The following is a 26968-nucleotide window of genomic DNA, read 5'->3' on the forward strand; positions in this document are numbered from 1 at the left end:
AGGGGGAATGCCTGGCAGGATAGTGAACCAGGTAGAAGTCCTGAGGAACAAGAGTCACTGAGAAGGGTCTGGGATCCACAGTCAATGATGAATTGCCTCCAGGATCATTGTCACAGTACCTGGCAGGGTAGTGAACAAGGTAGACTGTGAATACAGTGAACATTGGTGAAACAGCCAAGAGAAGGTGTGAAAATATATTTTACATAATACCGCCTGATAGTAAATATTGGCCTAAGCACATTCGCATTGCACTGTAATATCGCATTGAATTAACCTGAAACAGGCTGACTTTGCCGCCATTTTGAGTTATTGGCCATTTTGATCGACTCCTGCTTTCTGTCCCATGTTCAGAATTTGTGTTTTTGGCTTCAGCAGAACAAAATGAACTTTGTGCTGTCTCTTGATGTCAACATAGATAAGAATGTTGAAGCTGCTAAGGTGGATTGTTTACCTACACTGAAGAACCCTGGAGTTAAACAAAAGCTGTACTAATCAGTAATTTAGATACCATCTTTCCTAACAGTACCTTCCCCTTTCAAACAGCAAAGTAAAATAATAAATAGCTGAACATGCTCTTTTGCAGAAATCCTTATTTTCTCTCCTTGAAACTAATTGACTTTAAGCTCAAGAACAAATGGTAGACAAACATAAGTAGGTAAAATGAGGAATGTTACCTTTGTGTCTTGTATTTGGAAAACATGTGAAATGTTTGATAGAAAACAGCGAACTATACAAAGATGTTTAAGCATGAATTATTTATGTAGTTAGGCCACAAACCCTAGGTTATGTATTACACAAAGAGGAGCTGGACGATGTGTCCAAGGTTGTGAAGAATTTGTATAAATATGTGCATTTGTGGAATGTTCAGGACTCTCTCATCTCACAGTGTCTGCTTGCACACATTGCGGGGTGTTGAGAGCCAAAACAGTTATTTGTTAATAAAAGTACAATTGTCACTTTGACCTCGTGACTGGCATATTTCTATTTTGTGGTAGTAAGCCTTGATATTCTTTAATCTTTCAAAGGGAGTCATTCTCTTGGCATCCTGTAGAGCCTGAGAAAGGCTAGGGGAAGAGAGAGAGATACCCCTTGATCTTATGAACATTGGTGAAACAGTCAAGAGAAGGGAGTCATTCTCGAGGCATCTTGAAGAGCTTGAGAAAGGCTGGGGGAGGGAGACAAAACCTTTGTTCTTATGAACATTGTTGAACCAGACAATAGAACAGAGTCCTTCTCTTGGTATCCTGAGGAGGGGGAGGGAGCCATCCCTCTAATGCTGTGAAGATACAAGGCTTTTGTGTTGTGTGTTTTGCTGGAATACACTCAAAGAACCTTTTTGAGGCTTTTGATTTACATGTTTGCTTCACCCAGAACTGAACTTTGGATTGTTGTCCAGAAGACAGGAGCCTTTCTTCTGCACCAAGAAGACCACTTCTCTTTCTTAGTTGGGTTTATAGTGTATGGATGGAATTAGGCTTTATGACATAGGACGATGGACTCATTGCTTTAGACTGACATCCTGGCAGTTTCCTTAGCATTAGTTGAGGCAGGGAAACCCCTCTTAGAACTCGGGTCAGGTAGGGTTTTCTCTTTTATTTGCTCACCAATAAAACATCTATCGCCAAAAGCTTGCCACATGTGTGTCTGTCTCCTACTTCACCACCCTTACAGGTGTCATGTCAGGACAGGGCAGGGATTGGCCCTGGGGCAGACAGGGCAGGTTGCATCTACTGCAGCATTGCCTTATAGTGCCATAGAGCCTATTTACATGGGAGGTCTTGAGGCAGGGAAGTAAGCAATTATTCAGGTCTTCAAATGTTAACAAAATGAACAGGGCGCAAGTGTTAAAAAAACAAGTGGGGGGTCCATAATATATGCATAGGTGCTGAGTACATGGGGCAGAGAGCTAGTTGCACCCTTTCTCCTTGCCATGCTCATCTAAATCACTGGTTTTGACAGGGTTCCTGTATCCTCTCCTGCTGCGTTCAGGCCTGGTGACGTGTTTGCATGCATCTGGCTAAATTAGCAACTGCTGTTCACTTCAAAATGGGAAGGGAGCCTTATTAATGGACCACCTGCCCCTTGAACGGAGAGGGTGGGCAGGCCAAATCTGTTTTGTGGGTGTGGGAGTAGAAGGGGATTCTATAACAGAATTCTACAACCCAGCAGGTTAGGTGACTGTTGTTGAGATGTTATATGTTTAGACATTCCTGAAATCATATGGATTTTTTTCCTATTTCTGCAGCAAAATGTGCTGTAAAATGTGTTGTTTCGACCTGGAGATGAGTGCAACTCCCTTCCATCACTCAGTGTGGTAATCTTTGCCACTGTAATGAAAAGCAAAAGCTGCCACCGATTAAAATATGCACAGTAAGTGAACATATCTTAAAGTGAAATATACCAATTCAGTCAAATTTACCTTTCCCCTAACAAGAAAGTGCACAGGAAAAATAAGCATTTGTCACCTTTCAATGCCAACAATGTATAAATAAATATTCCAAAGAAATCTAAAGCCAAATGTGAAATGTGTGCTTTAATGACACATTTATAAGGTCTTGTGGGTAATAGTCTGCATTGAAAACATGACAACCTGGTGTGAAATCCTAGCAGCCGAACACTTGAATAAGCAAACTTTTTTTTAATGCTGACTTCAAAAATATCCAACAGGGTTGTGTCCGCCCTCTCAAAAAATGGCCGTATGTTGTGCACTAGTATGTATACTCGACTTGTACCCTGAAAGTCAGCACAGGGTCAGAACCAGAAAAAATACCCCCACCATTCTCTAGGACTGTAACCTCTCCCGTGATATCCTGAACAAATATTCATGACTCACCTTGAAAAGTACACAAGCCATATATATATATACATCCTTATAGGAATATGCTAGGCAGAAGGTTTACAAATGTGGCATTATTGCCCTTACCTTGAATGGAAGACTACAAATACCAGAATGCAATTCAGCAGAAGGCCAAAAATGGCCTGTGGATTTTGAAAATGAAGTTCAAGACTTAAACACTCATATCAAAAGGTAATGTGTGAAAGGGTTACCTGTTTGTGTTTCAATGTTTCACAATGTTTCACAAACAATTGTTTCACAAACAATGTTTCACAATGTTTTTCTTAGCTCTGCGGTGCGTGGGAGAGCGGTCGCCGGTAGCCCGGAGAGAACAGCAGGCTAGGTAGCCCTGCCTGGGCCCTGTGAGTGGATTTGTTTTTAAATTTATTGTTTAAACTTGATTTCGCGCTCCGAGCGCGTTGCGAGCCTGCTCCTGCTGCCCCCCTCCCACTTCCTGGTCCTCCTCTCCCTCCCGCCTCCCTGCCCGCCCACCCCCCCTCTGATTGGCTGCCTGACTGTCCCCTTCTGGCCTACTCGACGGCCGTTCCCCCCGCCCGCTTTCTTAGCTCTGCGGTGCGTGGGAGAGCGGTCGCCGGTAGCCCGGAGAGAACAGCAGGCTAGGTAGCCCTGCCTGGGCCCTGTGAGTGGATTTGTTTTTAAATTTATTGTTTAAACTTGATTTCGCGCTCCGAGCGCGTTGCGAGCCTGCTCCTGCTGCCCCCCTCCCACTTCCTGGTCCTCCTCTCCCTCCCGCCTCCCTGCCCGCCCACCCCCCCTCTGATTGGCTGCCTGACTGTCCCCTTCTGGCCTACTCGACGGCCGTTCCCCCCGCCCGCTTTCTTAGCTCTGCGGTGCGTGGGAGAGCGGTCGCCGGTAGCCCGGAGAGAACAGCAGGCTAGGTAGCCCTGCCTGGGCCCTGTGAGTGGATTTGTTTTTAAATTTATTGTTTAAACTTGATTTCGCTCTCCGAGCGCGTTGCGAGCCTGCTCCTGCTGCCCCCCTCCCACTTCCTGGTCCTCCTCTCCCTCCCGCCTCCCTGCCCGCCCACCCCCCCTCTGATTGGCTGCCTGACTGTCCCCTTCTGGCCTACTCGACGGCCGTTCCCCCCGCCCGCTTTCTTAGCTCTGCGGTGCGTGGGAGAGCGGTCGCCGGTAGCCCGGAGAGAACAGCAGGCTAGGTAGCCCTGCCTGGGCCCTGTGAGTGGATTTGTTTTTAAATTTATTGTTTAAACTTGATTTCGCGCTCCGAGCGCGTTGCGAGCCTGCTCCTGCTGCCCCCCTCCCACTTCCTGGTCCTCCTCTCCCTCCCGCCTCCCTGCCCGCCCACCCCCCCTCTGATTGGCTGCCTGACTGTCCCCTTCTGGCCTACTCGACGGCCGTTCCCCCCGCCCGCTTTCTTAGCTCTGCGTTGCGTGGGAGAGCGGTCGCCGGTAGCCCGGAGAGAACAGCAGGCTAGGTAGCCCTGCCTGGGCCCTGTGAGTGGATTTGTTTTTAAATTTATTGTTTAAACTTGATTTCGCGCTCCGAGCGCGTTGCAAGCCTGCTCCTGCTGCCCCCCTCCCACTTCCTGGTCCTCCTCTCCCTCCCGCCTCCCTGCCCGCCCACCCCCCCTCTGATTGGCTGCCTGACTGTCCCCTTCTGGCCTACTCGACGGCCGTTCCCCCCGCCCGCTTTCTTAGCTCTGCGGTGCGTGGGAGAGCGGTCGCCGGTAGCCCGGAGAGAACAGCAGGCTAGGTAGCCCTGCCTGGGCCCTGTGAGTGGATTTGTTTTTAAATTTATTGTTTAAACTTGATTTCGCGCTCCGAGCGCGTTGCGAGCCTGCTCCTGCTGCCCCCCTCCCACTTCCTGGTCCTCCTCTCCCTCCCGCCTCCCTGCCCGCCCACCCCCCCTCTGATTGGCTGCCTGACTGTCCCCTTCTGGCCTACTCGACGGCCGTTCCCCCCGCCCGCTTTCTTAGCTCTGCGGTGCGTGGGAGAGCGGTCGCCGGTAGCCCAGAGAGAACAGCAGGCTAGGTAGCCCTGCCTGGGCCCTGTGAGTGGATTTGTTTTTAAATTTATTGTTTAAACTTGATTTCGCGCTCCGAGCGCGTTGCGAGCCTGCTCCTGCTGCCCCCCTCCCACTTCCTGGTCCTCCTCTCCCTCCCGCCTCCCTGCCCGCCCACCCCCCCTCTGATTGGCTGCCTGACTGTCCCCTTCTGGCCTACTCAACGGCCGTTCCCCCCGCCCGCTTTCTTAGCTCTGCGGTGCGTGGGAGAGCGGTCGCCGGTAGCCCGGAGAGAACAGCAGGCTAGGTAGCCCTGCCTGGGCCCTGTGAGTGGATTTGTTTTTAAATTTATTGTTTAAACTTGATTTCGCGCTCCGAGCGCGTTGCGAGCCTGCTCCTGCTGCCCCCCTCCCACTTCCTGGTCCTCCTCTCCCTCCCGCCTCCCTGCCCGCCCACACCCCCCTCCCCTTCCTCTCCTTCTGCCTATAACCTCCCCCCTCCTGGGCAGCCCTCTGCCCGGCAGCCCCCTGCGGCTAAGGGCCCTAGGCCAAGGGCGACTCCTCAGCTGCGGCTCCCTGTGTGTCTGCAGGTGTCCGCAGGGGACGCCAGGCACCAGCTCCTCTGCTCTCCGGCCCACCCCTCCTCACCTTGCCCACCTCATCCCCATGATGCCTCGCCCCCCCTTTTCCAATTTACTGTTAAACTAGGGTGCTTTTCTCCCCTCGCAGGATTCTCAAACTTAGGTGGCCCTGACCTACTACGCATTACTGTTTGCTCTGCATTGTGTTAAACTAGTGCCCTCCACTCAATTCCTGTCTGCATACTCGTGTCGTCCGCCTCCCCTCCTACTCCATGGTGCTCTCTATCTCGCCTATCTACTCTAACTGCTTCTCTATTGACTATCCTGCTCTCCTCACTAAATCCGGTAGGAAAAAGTTTAAAAAGGACATCCTGGTCTCCAACCCAGGCCTCCCTATCGCTGACACCTACACGAGCGCCTGCTCCAAGGAAACTCTCACTGACATTCTCTTTTTCGTACCTTCACCTGACCTATGGACCCTTCACATGGTCTCTGTGCTCTCTCCTTTCTCCTCCTCTCCCATTAATGGTGGCACCCGTTGGGATGTCCTCTTGGCCCCTTTCCACTCCTCTAAGGCCATCATTAATGTCTATGCTAACGGGACCGTCTTGGTCCAAGGCCCTCAGGCCAACCTTCACCTCTTTGATAGACGCCTCCCACGCCTCATCAACTTCCTCTCCGCTCCCGCTGTCCCCCTTCTTCTGTCCTCGGCTACCTTGCCTCTCCCCTCCCTCCCTGCCCCTTCTCTTGCTCCCTCTTCAACTCCTTCTCTAACACCTCCGCAGGGCATACCTCTGATCTGTACCCCTCCCCGGAAGTTTTTCAAAGGTGGCAACCTTCTCCACATTACCACTCTAAATGCTCGCTCTGCCATCAAGCACTCCTCTGATATCTGTCGCCTTCTTGAGGAACTGGACCTCGACGTCCTCGGTCTCACTGAGACATGGTTCACAGCCAGCTCTGCCACCAGCTTCGACACACTCCTACCTGACGGTTACAAGATCCTCTCCGTGCCCAGGCCCAACCGTTCAGGGGGTGGTGTTGCCCTTATCTTCCCTGAGTGGATTCCTGCCTCTGTCACTCCTACGCAGACCTACTCCTCTTTTGAATGCCTTGTCTGCCGACTCTCTCTCTCTCCTAGCCATTCCCTTACCGTGGCTACTATCTATCGGCCACCTGGTCAAATTTCCTCCTTCCTCTCTGAATGGGCTGACCTCTCCTCCTCACTCTTGTCCTCAACCACCCAACTCCTCTTTCTCGGTGACTTCAACATCCACCTCGATGCCTCCTGTCCCCCCACTGGTCTCTTTCGCGAACTCTGTAACTCTCTCTCACTCTCTATTCTCCCATCTGGGCCTACTCACTCTGCAGGGCACACTCTTGATGCTCTGATCTCTTCTGACCTTCCCCTCTCCCTTCCTCTCTCCACTCCTCTCTCCTGGAGCGATCACTTTCTCCTATCCTCCCACCTCTCCCTCCCTACCCCACAGGCAAAGCCACCCTCTTCACTGCCACCCACCTTCTCGGTCATCCGACCCATGAAGCGCGTGTCAGTTGAGGCTTTCGCTGCTACCTTCTCGCCCCCTCCCCCCCCTCGGCTGACTCCCACCCTGACACAGCCCTCTCCATGCTCTATTCCTCTATATCTGATACTCTCGATATCCTTGCCCCCGTCATGAGAATCCGCCTGAAGCCCAAAGCCAAATGTAACTCCTGGTATGACTCGGATCTCGTCACCCTAAAACGCAAGTGTAGGGTGGCAGAGAGGAAATGGCGTGCTTCATGTTCATCCTCTGACAAACTGGCCTGTCGCCTGCTCCAAAGGCAATACCGGCTCTCCGTTCTCACCAAGAAGAGAGCCCTTATCCAAGCCCGCATCTCTGAGGCATCTAACAACTCGGCCGAACTCTTTAAAATCTGCAAGGAGCTGGCCAACCCCGCTGCAGTCTCTACCTCTCCTGTCCCCTCCCAGACCCTCTGCACTGCACTGGCCTCGCACTTCATCTCAAAAACTCAGGACATCCTGTCCTCGCTCTCCTCCTCTCTCCTCCCTCCCTCTCTTCCCGGCTCTTCCTCTTGCTCTCTTGCAGCCGACCCTCCGCCCTCCTTCTCTGCTTTTCCACCTTTTTCTGCTGATGAGGTTTCCAGACAAGTCCGATCTATGAAAGCCTTGTCTAAACAGGTTCACCCCTGTTCCTCCAAAACCATCAAGGACCACATTGACTCCCTGGCTCCTGCCTGGCTGACTTTTGCAACCACTCATTCGCCTCTGGAGTCTTCCCATCCCCCCTCAAGCACTCCCTTGTGCACCCCCTCCTCAAGAAACCCTCTGCCGACCCCTCCTGCCCGGCCAATTATCGCCCAATCTCCATTACTCCCTTCCTGGGTAAGCTCCTGGAGAAACTGGCCATCTCCCAGCTTAACCTCCATGCTGAATCTGTTGGTAATCTTCATGACCATCAATCCGGCTTCAGAGCGGTCAGAAGCACGGAAACTGCTCTCCTGAACATCCGTGAGGACCTGCTCCTGAACCTCGATTCCAACACTCCCTGTGTTCTCATTCTGCTCGATCTCTCCTCTGCCTTTGACACTGTCAACCATGCCATCCTGCTCAACTGTCTCCGTGATAACCTGGGTATCACTGGTCAGGCTCCGGCCTGGCTGACTTCTTTCCTCTCCGGTCTACCCTCCCAGGTCCAAATGGGCTCCTTCCTCTCTGACATCTTTTTCTCCACCTGTGGTGTCCCCCAGGGATCCAACCTATCTCCCTGGCTTTTCAACCAGTATCTGGCATTCCTTGCCCACCGCATCGCCGCTCTCTGCCCCTACTTCCAGTGCTATGCAGACGATACCCAGTTCATTTTCAGGCTACCCTCGGCCTCCTCCTCTCCTTCCCTCATCTCCGACTGTCTGTCTGCTATCCAGGAATGGTGTGCCGCCAATGACCTCTGCCTCAATGCCAGTAAGACTGAGATTCTACTCATCGGCACACACACTCCCTCCTTCCCTGCAGCTCTCTGGCCGGCCTCCCTTGGCCCCCTTCCTGCCCCTACCTGCAAGGCTAAAAACCTCGGGGTCATCTTCGACTCCACACTCTCCTTCTCTCCTCATATATCTGACGTCTCTAAGAAGTCACACTACCAGCTGCACCTCCTCAGAGGTATTCTTCCCTTCCTCTCCTTCCCCCAGAAGCTCACTGTCTCCCGAGCCCTGGTTCTCTCTAGGCTGGACTACTGTAACAGCCTCTATCTTAATCTGCCTGCCTCCACTCTCCGCCCTCTGCAACTTATCCAGAACAGAACTGCGAGACTTGTCCTTGGCCTCAAGCCCAGGGACCGTATCTCTCCAGGACTGAAATCTCTTCACTGGCTCCCAGTGGCTGCGAGGATTAAGTTCAAAACCCTCTGCATTGTCCACAAGGCCTTCTGGGGACTGGGACCTAAATACCTTCAACTCTCTCTTCCTAAATATCTTCCTTCACGAGCCCTTCGCTCATCCGTCTCCAACTCCCTCATGGTCAGCCGCTTCTCGAAGCAACGAGCTGGGGGTAGATCTTTCTCCGCAGCAGGGGCCTCCCTCTGGAACAGCCTTCCTGCCTCCCTGAAACTTGAGGAGAACCATCTCCGGTTCCGGAAGCACCTCAAAACCTTCCTCTTCGCTTCTGCCTTCTCTCTCCCTCTCCCCTGCTAATCCTGCTTAACTCCCCACTGAATTCAGCACTAAACCTGCATCTGGACCACTCTCAGCAACCTCGGTCCAGGGCCCAGCCACTCTCCACTTGCACTGCCTCCCTGGCTCCCCCTGCACTGTGGGACTGTCACTGTATCCCTACAGCCCCCTTCCCAGCACTTGCTCTGCACTCACCTCGCACTTGCCACCAGCCGGCCCTTTTTATTTATTATTTATTTATTTATTTTTTTTTTACGCTACTTACCTTGTACTGCACTTCCCCCCCACCTCCTCCCCCTGCACTTCCTCCTTTTCCCCTTACCTCTGCACTTGCGCGATCTGAATGACACCTGGCCTAGTAGGATCGTTTGTCTGTCTTCCCCTTGTTTCCCTCCCTCCCTGCCTCGTCGCGCCTTGAAACACTTGTGTATAGGCGCGTTACAAATACCATATCATATCATATCATATCATATCAAAGGCATGCTTCATATATAATGCGAGGCAAATGCTGCATTCTACCTACAAGAAATGCTTTTTGGTGTGTAATACATGTGAAAATACGGCAGAACGTTATAAACAGTTTTGTGTGGTATGTGTAATTGTCCTGGAGGAGGGGATAGATTCAAGCAGCAAACTGGTGCTTTGTGTGTGCTTTCAAAATAAAATGTCCCTTTGCAGTTCTTAACACGGAAACATTAAGAACGTCTTGTCCAAAACAATGGTCTCTTAAATGGGCCATAACTTGTAAATCACTACCAGTTTAAATGCTATGCTGGGAGGGGGCATTTGTCCTGAGAGCGTCGTAGCAGGAGGTTGAGCAGTGAGAAGTTGCCTCACTAGGACAACAAAAGGAGCCTCATATCTGGAGGCAGCAGAGCCCCTCTTGAAAACAATATTCCTTCATATGCTGGAGACTGTGAGGCCCTGGTCAGCCTCACAGCCTGTCCATTCCTCGGACCGGCCCTGACCCCACCAGCCTGTCCAAGCAAGCGAAGTTGCCCCAAAGTCCCCACTCCATAGAGCAGAGTGTGTGTATAGTAACAAAACATACGGGACAGGTAACGTTTTTTTGCTCTCTGTAGCACGGCATGCTAAGGTTAGTATCTAAGCACCCATGATCAAGGCAGCGCCACAGACATCATGAATTCCCATGTATCACACCCGGTTATGGCCAACCAAGGAATACGTGATTATAAACCAACCAGCCAGGCTATCTAAAATGGCAAAATAATGACAGCACATCTACAGACCGTGCAGGAGAGACACCTAGTGATAGCCAGGAGTGTTCCTATATAGCTGGTGGTAGTGTACGGGAAAGGGAAGCTTAGTTAAGTGCAAACATCAACACAGAGTTCTCTTGCAGCTAGGAAACAGTTTCATTCGGCTGAAATAAGGATACTCTCCCACGTGACTCGAGTCGCTGGCAGAGTGAGATAACATGGAGTGCATCCTTCCTTATTGCAAAGGGCGATGGAGTGGGTGGTCACCAGCCAGCGACCGTGCACCTACCGGCCCTGCAGGGGTCTTTGTGTTCCCCTATCCCACTTTCCATATAGGAGGACGAGCGGAGGACTCTAGAGGGAGAGTATTTCAGAAGAGAGCGTTGTAGATAGTGCAGGCACTGGCCCCAGAAAGCCTTGTGGACTATGGAAAGGGTCTTGAACTGGATCCTTGCAGCCACAGGGAGCCAGTGGAGGGATTTCAGTGCCAGAGAGATGCGGTCCCTGGGCTTGAGATCAAGGCTAAGTGTTGTGTTTCTGTTCTGGATGAATTATAGAAGACGAAGTAGACATAGAACGGTTGAGAAAGAGGCTGTTGCAATAGTCCAGCCTAGAGAGAACCAGGGCTCTTGAGGTGGTGAGCCTCTGTGGGAAAGTGAGAAAAGGTAGAATACCTCTGAGGTGGTGCAGTTGGTAGTGGGACTTTTTGGAGATGTCTCAGATGTGTGAAGAGAAGGAGACAGTGGAGTCAAAGATGACTTCAAGATGTTTTGGTAGGTGAGGGTGCAGGGCCAAGGGAAGCCAGCCAATGTGAGAGTGGGAAAGCGAGAAAGCAGGCATAGGGGTCCCAATGAGGACAATCTCTGTCTTACTGGCAGTCAGGCAGAGATCGTTAGCAGCACACCAGGACTGAATTGCGGATAGACAGTCATGGATGACCGAGTAGGAGGAGGAGGATGAGGGTAGCCTGAAAGAGAGCTGCGTGTCATCCGCATAACACTGAAAGTTAGAGGTAAAGGTAGAGATTCTGTGGGCCAAGGGGGCCATGTAGAAATTGAAGAACCAGAGGGACACGTTAGATCCCTGAGGGAAACCACAAGTAGAGCGAGTGATAGAGGAGAGCAAGGGCCCAAGTTCCACCTGGGAGGGCCGGTCACAGAGAAAGGAGGCGATCCACGCCAGGGCCTGACCTGTGATGCCCAGGGTATCATGGAGGCGGTTGATCAGGATGTTTTGGTTTACTGTATAGAAAGCAGAAGAATGAGGACAGAGAGTTAGAGTCAACATTTGAGAGCAGGTCTTCACGGGTGTTCAGAAGAGCAGTTTCTGTGCCTCTGGATGCTCTAAAGCCAGACTGATGGTCATGAAGACAACTAACAGATTCGGTGTGGAGGGTGGATAATAGCCAGCTTCTCCAGCAGTTTATTTCAGAAAAGGGGTGATGGAAATTGGGCGATAGTTTGCCAGAGTAGATGGGTCGGCAGAGGGTGTTTTGAGCAGAGGGTGCACAAGAGAGCGCTTGAGAGGAGCGGGAAAAACTCCAGTGTCAAAAGATAGGTTGCAGAGGTCAGCCAAGGCTGGAGCGAGAGTGTCAACATTGTCCTTGATGGTTTTGGAGGGGCAGGGGTCCACCTGTTTGGAAGAGGCTTTCATAGACCGGACTAGTCGAGACCTCATCAGGTGTGACAGGGGAGAGGAGAGAGGCAGGGGAACTGTGGGGGTGGCTGAAGGGGGCCCAGGAACATTTCTGGTGCAGGAGGGGGAGCGGAACAGAGTGAGGGCAGGATGTCCTGTGTATTGGTGGTGAAATGTGTGTCTAGGGCTGAGCAAAGGGCCTGGGTGAATGCAGTAGAGGAGGCAGCTGCAGTGGGTTTGGCCAACTCGTTGCAGACTTTAAAAGGTTTGGCCATGTTGTTAGATGCTGCAGAGATGCGGGTTTCAATATAGAATCTTTTCTTGGAGCGGAAGCAGAGTCTGTATTGCCATTGAAGAAGGCGGTAAGACAGTTTGTCAGAGGGTGCACCTGAAGATCCCTGTTTTTTTCGTTCCGTTGCTCTGCACTTGTGTTTGAGGGCAGCGAGATCGTAGTCGTACCAAGAGTTGCACTTTTTGGCAGGCTTCAGTCGGACCTTCATAACAGGGGCAAGAATGTCAAGAGTGTTAGAGAAAGAATGGTGAAAATTGGAGAGGGCTGTATCCGGATGGGAGTCAGCCACAGGAGTAGAAGGAGGAGAGTAGGTTGAGGCAAAGGCAGCCACTGACACTCTTTTCAAGGGTCGGCAGACATTGAAGGCAGGAGCTGGTGTAGGGTGTGCCAGTGCTAAAGGAGAAGAGAGCTTAAAGTGAGAAGAGAGAAGAGAGTGAGGTAGTGAGAAGAATAGAGAGATGCCAGGACTGGGGACATCTGTCAACTTGCACGCTCTCCATGCTATTAAATCACTTGAATGGGAAAGGAAACAACCAGTTTACTTAGCTTTCATTGACTTACAAACAGCATTTTTGATTCTATATCAAGAGAGCTACTCAAGATCAAGCTAGTTAAAGCAAATTGCCTGGAATATCTCCAACACTGGCTTACCCAATTTCCTACAGGTACATCTATCCAGATATGGCCACCATTGAACGGTAGATTGTTAGCTTGCATACCAACTTTTAGAGGACTCAAGCAGGGATGCCTATTGGCGTCAACGTTATTCAATTTCTTCATCTCAGATATGGAAAAAAACTTTCTGCCCATAACTTATGACTCCCCTAGATTAGGGACTCATTCGATCCCCTGGTTGTTTTATGCTGACGACTTTCTGATGGCTAAAACACACTGGGGATTGCAGCAGCTTCTGATCCCACTTGATAAATATTCTCAGGAAAATGTGCTAATAATAAATCTTGCAAAGTCCAAAGTCATGATAAGTGTAACCAGGCAAGTTATTGAATCAAATCATTTCAGATTGCCACTTAAGTCTTTAAGAATTGTTAACAAATAAAAATACCTGGGACTCAATACTAATAACCAGGCCTCTGATCGACCATACCTTTCTTTACAAAGGAAAATTAAAACGGCAGCTGCCCAAGCAACCATTATTTCCGCCAAATATGGAACATTTTCAGTGGCACCGTTGCTGACTTTCTATAAGCAAAAAGTCGTTCCCAATTGAAGGGTTTTTTGGAAAAAGGTATTGAAGCTTCCCAAAAGTGTGGCCATGTGTATCCTTAAATATGAACCAGGCCTCTTGTCATTGTATAGCATGTATATGTGGAAAATGTGTACCTTACACAGAAATGTATTTCAACGTGTATACCTGATTCAGTATTGGACATTCTATCAGTATACAAAACAATGAGAGTCCGGAGGACAAAGACACAGGAGTTTATGGTGTCAGCGGATGTATCTGACAAACTCTTAAAAGCCAATCCAAATAGAGCCGAAACCAAAATATGGCAACAAGACTGGATTATTAAAATGTAATCTTAATTGCCTGTCCCGACTATGAAAAGATCTAGGAAATGTTTTTAGCAATTTAAACAGAATAGATGTCAATATCTATGCTGAAATATTAGAGATATTTTAATTGAGGATTGGACAATTTAAAAATGTGCTTACATTTTGTGAAAATTTGAAGTATATAATCTGACCTTTTTTCTTAAATCTTGTATTATCTAGTTTGTAGTATGTATTAGTTTTGTATTGAAAGGTTGAACTGTTCAAATAAATCAATAAAAAAAAGAAGAATAGAGAGGGGGATGTCTGTGGAGATGAGAGCATCCAAGGTGTGGCCAGCAGTGTGCATTGGACCAGAGGGAAAATGGAAAGAGCAAAGGAGTCACACAGGTTGAAGAAAGGTCCTGAGGAGTCTGGAGACTCAAAATGGATGTTAAGATCCCCCAGCAGGAGGAGTTGGGAAGAGGATGAGAGGAGAGAAGAGGCCAGGCCAGCCCATTCCGAGAGGAAGAGGATGGACTGGCCCGGCGGTCTGCGCTTTTCCCCATCGACTTATGTTTGGGACGCCCTCTTCCCTCATCCTCACTTCCTTCTGCATCCCCATCAGAGTCGGTGTTCATATCACTGCAAAAAGCATCAGCAAAGCTCAGCCTCCCAGAGGTTGTGTCTGTGCTGGGCTTCCCTCCAAAATCAATCAAGTCCTCGCCATCCCATTCCCTGAAGGACCCCATGTCTGTCCTGTCCGATAAAGTACCAGTCCTGTCCTGTGTGCTAGTGCTGTCTGGTTTGCCTACCTCCTCCCATTTTGTCATCTCCTGTGCCCAATCCCCACTTTGTCCTTGTGTCTCTGATTCCGAGCTCCTTACTCTTGAAGCTCGAATACATAATGAAACTGATGCAGCGCTGTAGACACTCAAATTGGATAGTAGTGTCAACCAATCGATATGTGGTTGGAGCCCCCCCTTTGTTTTCCACTCCTGACTGCCTTTGCATGGAGTTGCACCCCTGTCTGGCTCGCTTTCCGCGATGCACCCCGCAGTCCTGCAGGCGCTGCGGAGTGAGAGGCGACTTTATGCCCAATGGGTGTAGCAAACCAATCCTCTGCTACCAACTAGTTGGAGAGGTCAGGTATGCCAGAGGTCTGGGGGTTACAACAAGCTCACCCATTGAGCTCCCAAGGGCCCAACAACCCTTCCCCCAGAACAAATGGAGGACTCAGCCAAGGGCAAGTTAGAACTGCTGTTTATTACAAAAACTGACAGGGATCATACAGGACATTCTAAAATCTCCAGAGTTCTCCATCCCCACAATTGTGTCAACCCATTTTGATGCAAAATGGTGTCAGAACATGGGCCATCCCTGAAAAACCTATCACACATACTCATTGGGTGCTCGGAGTGGTATACACTATAGATTGCCCTTATAGATCTTACTCAATTGTTCCTTCCAGGCGGGTAGCTGGCCTGCCCCATTTCCAAGAAACTCTCTATTACATTGTTGCAGGGTCGCATGATGACGATTGGCCTTTGCCCCCTGTCATCCACCCCTGGGTTTCTGTCCCCTGATTGGCTCGAACTGGTCTCCTTAGACCTGAGACCCAGTTCTGTTCTCAGCCCTCTGTGCACTTCTTCAAGGTGATGTGAATGGCTATGTGTTCCCAATGTATCTGTTAGCAACACCACCTTTGCCTGTGAGAGTCCTCTCCACGTTACAACGTTGTTAACTTGTTCATGTTTCACTTCATGTCTGGGTTGCTGAGAACTATTCGTCTTTCCACCACAGTAAATTACCATTGTCTAGCTCGGCCGCATCACATGGTTGAGGATCACAAATCAAGCTCTTCTGGTCTGCAATTATAAGGATTTATTCAGTTTTTCTGCAGATGGCCACTTATCGTCTTATGTTTGGAATGTGCTGCTTGTCTCTGAGCTTGGCTGCAAGCCCTGGCCTTCCTGCTCTGTGCAGCCTGGTTCTGCTTCCCTCATCTCTTGACCTGTGGCCTGTGGCGTTATGTGATTTTCATTTGGACTTATACTATGATTTCTACACATCTATATTGTACTATATTCCCTATAGGTTAGTCCAGTTTGGCCCTGCCAGGCTCCTTATGTAATCCTGTAGTTCCATAGGGTTAGTTGCCAGAAGCATCTGCAAGCTTGATCTGCATCTCTTCATTGCATTGCGTTCAGCTAATGAGAAAAATAATAAAAGTTTTTGACAGTATGTATATGTATCTGTCCTCTTTCTACATAACTATGTAAGCATGTTCTTCGTGTATATGAGTGTGTGCTTGTGTAAAGTTATACATGGTTGCGAGTGTACTTCATGACTAACATGGCTATGTCATGGTGTCACTAATGACATCAGCACAGTGGTTTCTTGCTATCAGTCAATGTCATTCATCATGGCATTTGGGTCTATGACCACTGTTGAAGCACCTGTATGCATAAAGACATTCACTGGATAAGGTTTGAATGGCTGTCTGAGAGCGTACTTCTCTGCATACGTGTCAGGCAGCGGTGCTCCTGGGAGCTGTCTGAATAATGAGTGACTTTGTGCGTTCTTTACTCTTTCAGGCCGTCATATTCAAAGGGATTGGGGGGCATTTCTGGGACCCTCTCTTCAGTTTGCCTCTTCTGGAAAAGAACTGGGGCTTATCAGTGAACCTGCCAAAATATGAAACGTTGTCATAGAACCAATTAGGTCAGCACAAGCATGGTTTAATGAAAGCCCTATTTTTATAGAACCTTGTTTGGACATTTATTTTGGTACTTACCATACTGCTGTTGTTTTAGATGTTTCAATGCTGGCTCACACCCTCTTGAGCAGTATAGCATCCTGTAATATATGTACTTTCTGCCACTGCATGCGAGACCTTGCTTGTGGATTCATGAGTCCATTGCTCTCGAGGTTGGAGAACGCTCGAAGTAGAATGTGAATGCGAGTTGGTTTACAACGGACGAGAGGAGGTTATAATGGTGGGGTTTTTCTATCTATCCAACTTCCGTGTAATTATACTGATATATTTATAAATAAAAGGACAATCGTTATAATAAAAATATTATCTCTCGTAACGTCCTTACTTACATTACATGTGGCGACGAGGATGAGCCCTGGCCCCACCTCCTCTTCAATCTCAATCATCCCGGAGCAACGTAAGGACTCCCAGCCTGGCTGTCCCAGAGCATTGTAGCGGCTTATCACAGTACCGCGGGACACTGCAGCCGCCCCGCTTCCTGCGGGCATCGGGTTCTGGTGAAATAACAGGTACTTTCCCATATTTATATTGGTATATGCATGCGTCGCCGTGTCCCTGCTCGCGGTAACTCTCGGACTGTTAATAAATTCCCTCTTGTTCATTTCCTGTACCTGCGCACTTGATCAGAGCAACGCCGTAGAACTTAAAGGGACATGCTCATCAATTTCAAAGCAATTTAAAAGAATATGCTCATCGTGTTCAAGAAAAATCGTGATCAGAACAATTTAAAGACACAGTGTTAGACATCCTTGTTTCATGTGCTTGGTTCCACGGAACAATGTATTTCCTCAAGTTTTCATGGCAGTAATATAGTATGATGCATATTGTGACGCTCTCAATGTTTTTACCCTTCTTTTTCCTGCAACTGCAACAAGCTTAAAAGGGTTTATTATCAGTAGGCAGATAAGTTATATTTTGTGCACACAATTTGTGAACAACTTTGCAGGTGAAAGTGGATATATGTGTATATAATTAGTGTACCCATTACTTATCCATACACTGCAAAATAAGTATCTGGACCTGAGGGAAAATGTCTTTCAATAGTCTGCCTCCACCCATGTTCTTCCTACCGGATGTGGGGGAACCAGCAATTCCATGGAAGAGATGGAACAAATCTTTTGAGCACTATACGGGTGTTGTATGTGGTCAGAATTGCAGTGTAGAGAAAAGGAAATCACTACTGCTACACTGCCTGGGCCAAGCTGGACAAGAGAAATTTGAAGACCTGCCAGAGTTGCCCCCTGATGAAAGTGCAGAATTGCATGAATATGAGCGTTCTGTGAAGAAGATGAGCAAACACTATGATAAGAAACTAAGTACAATCCTAGAACGGTACAAATTCGGAAAAAGAGTACAGGAAGAAGGGGAGAGCGTGGAACAATACATAACTGAATTGAGGAAATTGAAAAAGACTTGCAATTTCAATGCACAATTAGAAGAAAGATTGAGGGATCAGTTTATGTTGGAATGCAGAAGCAGTAAAGTGAGAGAGAGACTGCGGTCTGAAGATGATCTGGCTTTGGATGAGTGGAGCACACAGAAAAATGTGTCAGAGAATTAGAAAATAGAGTTCAGACAGTTGAGATTAAACATGACATTCCAAAAATAACTACTGCAAATAATGCCAATAAAAATAATGAATCTATTGCCCATGTGGCAGAAATATTGAGCAGGAGGGGTACATCTGAGAAAGTTCACAGGACACCATGGAGAGAAAACAAGAACAGCGTAATGTCTCCCAGGCCGCAATCTGCGTATCAAAGGAAGAGTAGTCCACGCAGACGAATAGATAGTCCAAGGAGAATGAATACCGGCAGATGTTTCAGGTGTGATAGTACAGATCATTGGGTGGATAACCCAGAATGTCCCGCTCTCAAGATTATTTGTGGAAAATGTAAGGGCAAAGGACATTATGCAAGATGTTGCAGAGTTCGAAATACTTCAACTAATTGGATAGTTGACGAAAGTTATAGTGATGAAAATGATGAAGAATGTGTATTCGTCATATCTGATGAAGAAAATGAAGAAGAAATGGAGAGTCCCAAAGCCACAGTGTGTGTTAATGGTATCGACATGCAAATGATGATAGACTCAGGTGCCAAATACACTCTTGTACCGCAGAACCTATGGAACAGAAGTAAACATGAATACCTGCATGAATCAGATATTAAACCCAGAATTTATGGGGGAGTCAAAATAGATATGATTGGGTGGTTCAAGGGCACATTGAAATTTAAAGACAGAAGAGCCAATGGCAAAATATACATCACAAAAGCAGGAAGGATACCTTAACTAAGTTGGACTCATCAGAGTAAACTTAAAGTGAAACTTGATGCCAGTGCCAGTGAGTCTGTACTAGCAGTAGAAAATGTTGCATTCAAACTTGAGGAACCTAAGTGTACTACATTAGTTGATAAAATGCCGGACAGTGTTTTTACGAAAGAAATTGGATGTCTTCGTGGCTATGTGCATGAATTTAGAATGAAGCTGGGATATGTTCCTGTAGCACAGAAATTGCGCACCATTCAACTATCCATGAGAGAAGAAGTGAGGAAGGAGATTAAAGCTCTAGAAGACAAAGGTGTCATAGAAAGCATAGATGCTAGTGAGTGGGTCTCACCACTAGTCTTTCTCAGAAAAAAAATGGGAAGTTGAGAATATGTGTTGATATGCGAGAACTCAATAAGTGTGTTGTTCCTGACAGACACCCCCTTCCAAATATACAGGAAATTGTGTCCACAAAAGGACCGTCAAAATACTTTTCCACTCTTGATCTTACTTCAGCATACCAACAGGTTAAATTATGCAAAGATTCAAGGAAATTGAAGGCTTTTTTCACACCTGATGGGCTATATCAATATAAAAGATTACCTTTCGGATTTATATCTGCTGCCTCCATTTTTCAGAAGATTATGCACCGGTTATTCGAAGGAGATCAGGGTGTCATCTGTTTTCAAGATGACACTTTAGTGCACGCTACTGACCAGAAATAACATGATGAAAGACTTCAATATGTATGTAATAAACTACATGGAGATGGAATTACTTTAAGTAAAGACAAGTGTAATATCAATCGACATGAAATTGACTATCTGGGGCACACAATATCAGCTGAAGGGATAAGACCAAAGAAAGAATTAGCTGATACCATTAAGAAGATGCCAAGACCTAAGTCTAAGGAGGAAGTGCGTACATTCATTGGAATGGCGAAATACTATTCCAAGTTCATACGAGATTTCGCACTCCACACCATACCACTCTGTGAACATTTGAAGAGTAAGATATTTGAATGGAGTGTCGAATGTGAAGAGGAATTTTAATTAATTAAATCAGCATTGAACAGGACACCGTCATTGAAGAACTTCAGAACTGGCAAGAAAACAATTATTACCACAGATGCCAGCAATTTAGGGCTTGGAGCAGTCGTCACTCAGGAAGTTGACGGAAAAGAGGTTTTAATAGCTTTTGCATCTAGACTTCTAAAGGGTGCAGCAAAATCCTATGCAGCCATAGAAAAGGAGACATTGGCAATCAAGTGGGCAGCAGAGAAGTTCAGAAACTTCATCTGGGGTGCAGAGGTAGAATTTCATACTGATCACAAACCTCTGATACATGTTATCATGAATAAAGGTCTGGATAAGGTGTCCAATCGAATAAAGAGATGGGTAATACTCTTACAAGAGTACAACTGCAAGGTGAGATATGTGCCAGGTGTGAGGAATCGAGCTGCTGACTGCTTGTCACGTCTCACGACCATTTCTGAAAATGATGATGACAAAGAGATTGATTCAGAAGTTGTTCTAAATATTGAAACACTATCCTTTTCAAAAGACAAATGGGAGGAGGCAGAGAAACAAGATTCTATATTAGTACGGTTGAAACAAATCATCCAGGGTCAAGATCCTTTGAAAAAAGCAAGGTTTGAAGAACTTAATCTCATGGATTTTTGGAGTGTTGCTGAAGAATTAAATGTAGAAAATTACAGAATCAGGAGAGGCGACAGAATTATCCCACTGGATCACAAGGGTCATCAAGGAGTGGTCAAGACAAAGCAAAGAATACGTGAAGATTACTGGTGGCCAGGATGTGATTTACAGATTGAGAGATTCGTCCCTAAATGTATTCTTTGTTATGAAAGTGATAGAGTATGTATGAGTGGGAAATATCCCATGGTAGTGACGAATATTCCAGAGAAAGTTTGGGATGATCTGGGTATGGACATATTGGGCCCGATTTATTGTGATGGCAAACAACAATTTTGTCTGGTTGTTATTGACCTTTTGACCAGATGGGTGGAAGTTGTAATTAGGCTGTGCATGACTGCTAAAGTGGTTGTTGATTTTTTTGTCTGAGATTTGTGCAAGAGAAGGTATTCCAAAAAGCATCATGACAGACAATGGTGTGCAGTTCTGTTCGAAGGAGATGCAAAATTCCTGTGTAAATAATTCCATAGTGCACAAAAGAAGTGCTATTTACCACCGACAAAGGAATGGTGTAGTTGAGCGTTTTAACAAGGTGCTCAAGGATGCCATTCATATGGCGTGGGCGAATGGTTTGAGATGGGAGGATGTTGTTAAAGATAGATCATTGCCCACAGTTTCACACCACATTGTATACGACGGGATTGTCTCCATTTGAGTTGAGTAGGGGAGGCAAAGCAAATATGAAATTGACTCCATCTTGGTTAATAAGAGTGACTGTGGTAAAGAAAGATTTTGGAGAAGTATGTGAGAATATTAGAAACACTCAATTGAAGAACAAACAGATTCATGACAGTTCCCTGTGTGGTGTCAAAAGAATAACAAGTCCATCAGTGGGTGGGTTAGTAAGAATTAAATTACCTCCTGTTTTAAGAGATGGACCATACAAGTGGTTGAAACCTGTGGGAGTGGTTGAGGTTTTTAAACATGCAGTAAAAGATGAGGATGGGAGGACTTGGAATATGTAGAGGGTATGTGTGATGGATTCTCATGAGGCGTGTGCATTAAGAAAGAGGGTCACTACAAGTAGCGGTGGAAATACTAGTGGAAATGAAAGAATGGTCAAAGAAGTAGTGAAAAGAAGTGATGAGAACACAAGAGGGTGTGAGAAGTATGGCAAAGATGTGAAGGGAAGAAAAGTGTTTTCAAAGATTTCCTTGCCAGAACGTAAATCAGATTTTCCCCACAAGCCAAGAAGAGTGAGAACCATTTGCAGACCTGAGCGTTTGAGAGATTATGTGTAGTAACACAAAATAGTGAAGAGATGTCAGATAAACACCAGTTGGTCAGCGTAAGGCTAAGGAGGGGAGATGTGTAATATATGTGCTTTTTGCCGCTGACATGGCTTCATGAGTCATTGCTCTCAAAGTTGGAGAACGCTCGCAGTAGAGTGCGAATGCGAGTTGGTTTACAAAGGACGAGAGGAGGTTGAAATGGTGGGGCTTTTCTATTTATCCAACTTCCGTGTAATTATACAGATATATTTATAAATAAAAGGACAATCGTTATAATACAAATATTATCTCTTGTAACGTCCTTACTTAAGTTACACGTCCCCTCTGCAAATGCTACCGTAAGAGGAAAAGGAGGTGAACCAAGGACACCTTCATAATTGAGATGTGGTCTAATGTTAAAGTAGATCTGAGTAGAAGTTTAGAATCCACTAAACATCCCTGTTTGTAAGCAGCGCAGTAGTCATTTTGTCAAAGGCACTGAATTAACTATGTGATAATCAACCAAGGTATGTGACCTTGCTACTTCCATTTTGGACACACTTGTGTTTTGGCATGAATAACTTACCTCCCAAACTGACTCTAAAAATCTTGAGTAAACAATTCCTTCAAGTATTATAGGCGAAGAATTAAGAAAGGTATGTAAACTTAGAACCATTAGAACGTGTAAGTGTAACTAATATTTTGGTATATAAATATATCAATGTTCCCCAGCCCACATGCCCAATGGACTATGCAATGCTGTGGGTGGTTTGCTTCCCCAGCCTCACATGGCCCAATGGGTATGCAGGCTGGAGAGCTGCTCCTTCTGAATGTGTTAGGGGGCGCTACTGCACCTCCCCACACACTCAGACTGAATGGGCCACTGACAATGTGGCATTCAGGCTCCTCTGCGCTTCCTGATTCCTGTTCTTGAGCGCACGAGCCGGAGAGGCCTCGTCAAGGGAAGCAGCGTCTCAGTGTGATGCAGAATCCGGACCGGAGCTGAAGGTAGGTGTAGAATTTTGTGTGTATGATGTGTATGTTGTTATGTGTGTTTGTATGTGGGTGTGAATTAGTGAGTGCAAGATGTATTGGTGGTTGAACATGCATGTGAATTAGCAAGTGTTTGGTGGCAAATGCGAATGAGCGAGTGAATGCTGTTTGAATGCTGTGTGAATGAATGAGTGAATGCTATGTGAATGTGTGGTTGGATGGGCGAGAGCTTATTGCTAAAGTATGACCATCCTATCTGCTACGGATATTTTAACCATAAAGGGCTACAGGCACAGCCAAAGAAGAAACACTGGCACACTGGAGGATCATATAAAACACAAAATAGCAATGTATAGAAAATGAGTTTACAAAAAGCTCCTGTGGTGAAAACCGGGTCAATTATGTGCTTACATAGACAGAGAGAAAAGACTCTAATTTGCCGTTCGCAGTGGAGAGGGGAAAACATGGTTGTCTTTGATGATAGGCTGAGAAAGGAATCTGCATAGATATATGAAAAACGACTGGGTGAACAGCTGATGTGTGGAAAGAGCACAAATCCCAGGTATTGCATGTGTGAGTGGACAGAAATGACACACAAATGCATACCCCAGTGAAAAGCGCACAGACCCAGTAAAGAAAAAGCTTAGGTAGAGAGTAGATTTTAGAGAAGTTCAAGTATTAGTATTTATTTATTTTATTCACATTTATAAAGTGCACAAAACAGCCCAGAGTCATGGGGCGCTGTTCCATGGAATCGGCTTAGTTACAGTTGCACGCTGGTGTACTTATTTGTACATGATGTGTTACATGGAGGACGACAGGGCTGCACAGGGTTACATGGTGTGTAGCATATCAATACGTAGCACATTACATATAGCTGTTAGAGTCTGAGTACACACTTGGCTGGGCTTGGGGACATTACTGGCTTACGTAGGAGGTTTTAGGCGAATAGCCTAGTTTTGATAGCTTTGCGAAATGCGAGGTGTGAGGGTTCAGATCTGAGGGCGAGTGTATTAGTGATACAGCAATTTTAATGCATAAACTGTTAAAAACTGAAGAATGATGGCTGGAAGATTTTGAAGGGCTTATATACTCTGTCGTTGCTCTGGGCAACCCCCGGACCACTGCTTTTCATCCTATCAGACCATTACTGCCATTACAAAAGGGGAAAGACTCTATTCAAATTAGGCGTATTCCCACCTGCTAAATCACATCCCTTCTACATGGAACCACACGCAACTCCAGGCATATATCGGCCTCATTGGTCACGCTCCGTGAGGTGGAGCTTGGGTCTCCAGGCACTGCAAGATCAGGACTCACCTGTCTTAATAAGAGCAACTTGTGCAAAACTGAAGAGTGATGGCTGAGGCAGCACCACCCAATAGCCAAAACTAAACATAATCCTGTTTGGATAATTTGCCCCTACCTTACACTATCACTAATGTAACCATGTGCACAATTAGTGCGATTACAATGCTGTACCTTTTGCAATTCAGAATGCTGCTAATCCAAAGGAAGGTATGTGTTGAAATAACTATACAGTGCACGTGATCCAGGTCTTACTCTCCTGATGCCAGACACTTTCTTCAATCGCGTCATAACGTTGTCCTGACAGGAGTGCCACTTCAGCAGTCCACTGAATGATGTGGTACCTTTGTCAAGCCAGGGATGCTCTAGAGTAAGGCTCGTTTTACCCTCGCTCCAAGGCTATCTCTCAAGAATTCCTCGATATCAGTTGACACCATTTACACACTGTTCTGTTTTGAGTTTCAAAGGAAACCATTTTCTCCAGAGCGCACTCTAAAATGACAACAATAGTTCCGGTCGTCCCATCCCAAGTTATTTATCCATAGATCTGAATACTGAATAGTTGAGTTTCGTGGGCACTTTGCATTAAATGCTTTGGCAGGAATCTGAATAGGGTAAACTACACTCATATCCACTGTCGCTTTCTAGGCATAAACTACAGTTTAAACCAGTTTTCCATGTCCAAATCCATTTTAGGCCATCATAGCCCTTCCTAATTATAATGCCATCAGGAACAGTATATGACAATTTTTTTATATCAACACATTTTACAAATGGAAAAGGATATCAAACCATAGCTGCATTGTAGGCCTACTATAACACACTTATGAAGCAGGACTCTTAGAAGCACTGGAAGCACGAACTACTTCAAAAAAGGCCCTCTGTGTAACAATGCAGTATTACAACTGTTACCCAATTGCTCCTGCATGTGGGCACTTTATGTAAACATATGAACAAGTTTAATATCATCAAAAGTGCCTGAGGACACATCTCAACATTAGATCATTCCACATCTGTGCCACCGCACAGCTGCTTTACATCAACATCAAGTGGGTCTTGCGCAAAAGAAATGTGTGCAGCACAAGAAATGAGTAAGAGAATATCTGGCAGCCATTAGCAAAAGAAATCCAGACGCCCTCCCACAACCCACTGACAGGAGGAACACACATTTATTGAGCCTGTACCACTGACACTCAGAGGAGGCAACACAACTGCACAGCCATGACAGAGAGAAACCATTTGGATCAATACATTGCACATATGCCATTTTGGTTTGAATATGAAACAAGAAGTGTATGTCTTTCTAAATTGACAAAGTCTCCCACATCGTGCACAGTTTGTATGCACATGATTCTTTAATACATGGGTTTGATGTTCTTGTTGGTACTTCATGAATTAAAAATGAATCCAGCCATCACACTTCAGTTTTGCACATGCCACCTCGAGCGGGACGGGAGTACCCAGGGCTTGTACCCTAGCTTGTTGTGCTTAGAGACCCAAGATACACTTCACTGATTATGTGATTTGCGGCTGAAATATGTTTGGGTTGCATGGTTTCACGCAGAAGAGATTTGACCTAGAAATATGGGATGTACTGCCCTTTTGATGTGTGACGAAGCCTGATTTGCATTTCTCTGTCCCATTTTGTAATGGCCTGGAAGGCTGTAAAATGGTGGTCTGGATGGTTCACCAGTGCAATGCCAGATGGCGTGATTCATTCAAAATCTGCATACACTGAAACAATTTGCATGGGAAGTGATGTCAGGACCGAGATGAGATATGAGGAGGGGCACAGAGCCTGTGGGTGTTGTTTGCTTATTTGCCTTACCATTGACCACCCATTGCCATTGCAGTCCCTATGGCCACTCCCACCCACAACTGCCCCTCCTGCCCAAAACATTCCCTCCTGAATCACTTTGAGCCTAGCCCTGTGCTTTCTGAACAGCCTCCTGAAAAGTAATGGCTTCATTGCAGCTATAAACTAGCTGAACAGATGCTGATGTAATAAAGCCGTCTTAATCAAGTATGCCTTCTGCCACTTCTTTAATTAGCAGCGTGTGCCTCCTTGCATCTTTTGCTTGCACTGAAGTCTTGTTATAAACAAGTATTGACAAAGCCAGCCGTTGTAGGTATTTTATAGGCATTTGCCAGGCACGGCCATGGTATGCCCAGGTGTTAGCATCATTTGTAAGCCAGTGCCATCTTATAGCCAGGCAATACCCTTATGTAAGTTCATGAAAAATACAGCTCAGACGCCTACAAAAAACCACAACTTTTGGCATTGTTATGCTTGTGTTATTTGTACACTGAGTGTGCAGCACAGCGTTTGCTAAGATCCCCAGCTGGTGCAGCCTTTCATTACTTTCCAACTTAGGGCCTGATTTATGGAATTTTTAGCGTGGTGCAAATACACTTTACACTGCTCCATGAATCAGGGTGTTTGTTGGCAGTGCAAAGTTACATTGCATTTCGCCCTCGGAATCCAAGTAACAAGTAAGTGTACTCTAGATGTGATGTAATTTTGACCACTGAGACGACTAACAATTCATGTTCTCCTACATTGTCGTAACTTCGATCAATCACTGACAAATGAATTTACTCTGTAAATTGAATACATTTCTTGCACTTATTGCAAATCAGAGTGTTCATCGCTTACGTATCCTTCACTTTTGACTAAAAACAATATTTCTCTATGGCCCAAACCATTCTGGCTTGAATGGGTGTTCACATTTGTAATGTGTCGATACTTCAAAGCACACGTAAGTATTTTCAGAAAGCTACTTTTCTAAGGGCAACTATGACATCGAATTTAGGATGCATTTTCAAATAAAGTGGCACACTTATCTGGTTCATTCAATTAAAATATTTCAGTTTCGCTTTCACAGGTGATACAGGCTGGTGGCCTACCGTCCGTTTACATGGTGGATTCATGGGAGGCCTGGATTCCGCGTTTGACAAGTAATACCTACATGTGTCGTTCGAGCCATTT

The sequence above is a fragment of the Ambystoma mexicanum genome, chromosome 4p, assembly GCF_040938575.1.
Source record: "Ambystoma mexicanum isolate Mex_15411 chromosome 4p, UKY_AmexF1_1, whole genome shotgun sequence".
Lineage (NCBI taxonomy): Eukaryota > Metazoa > Chordata > Amphibia > Caudata > Ambystomatidae > Ambystoma > Ambystoma mexicanum.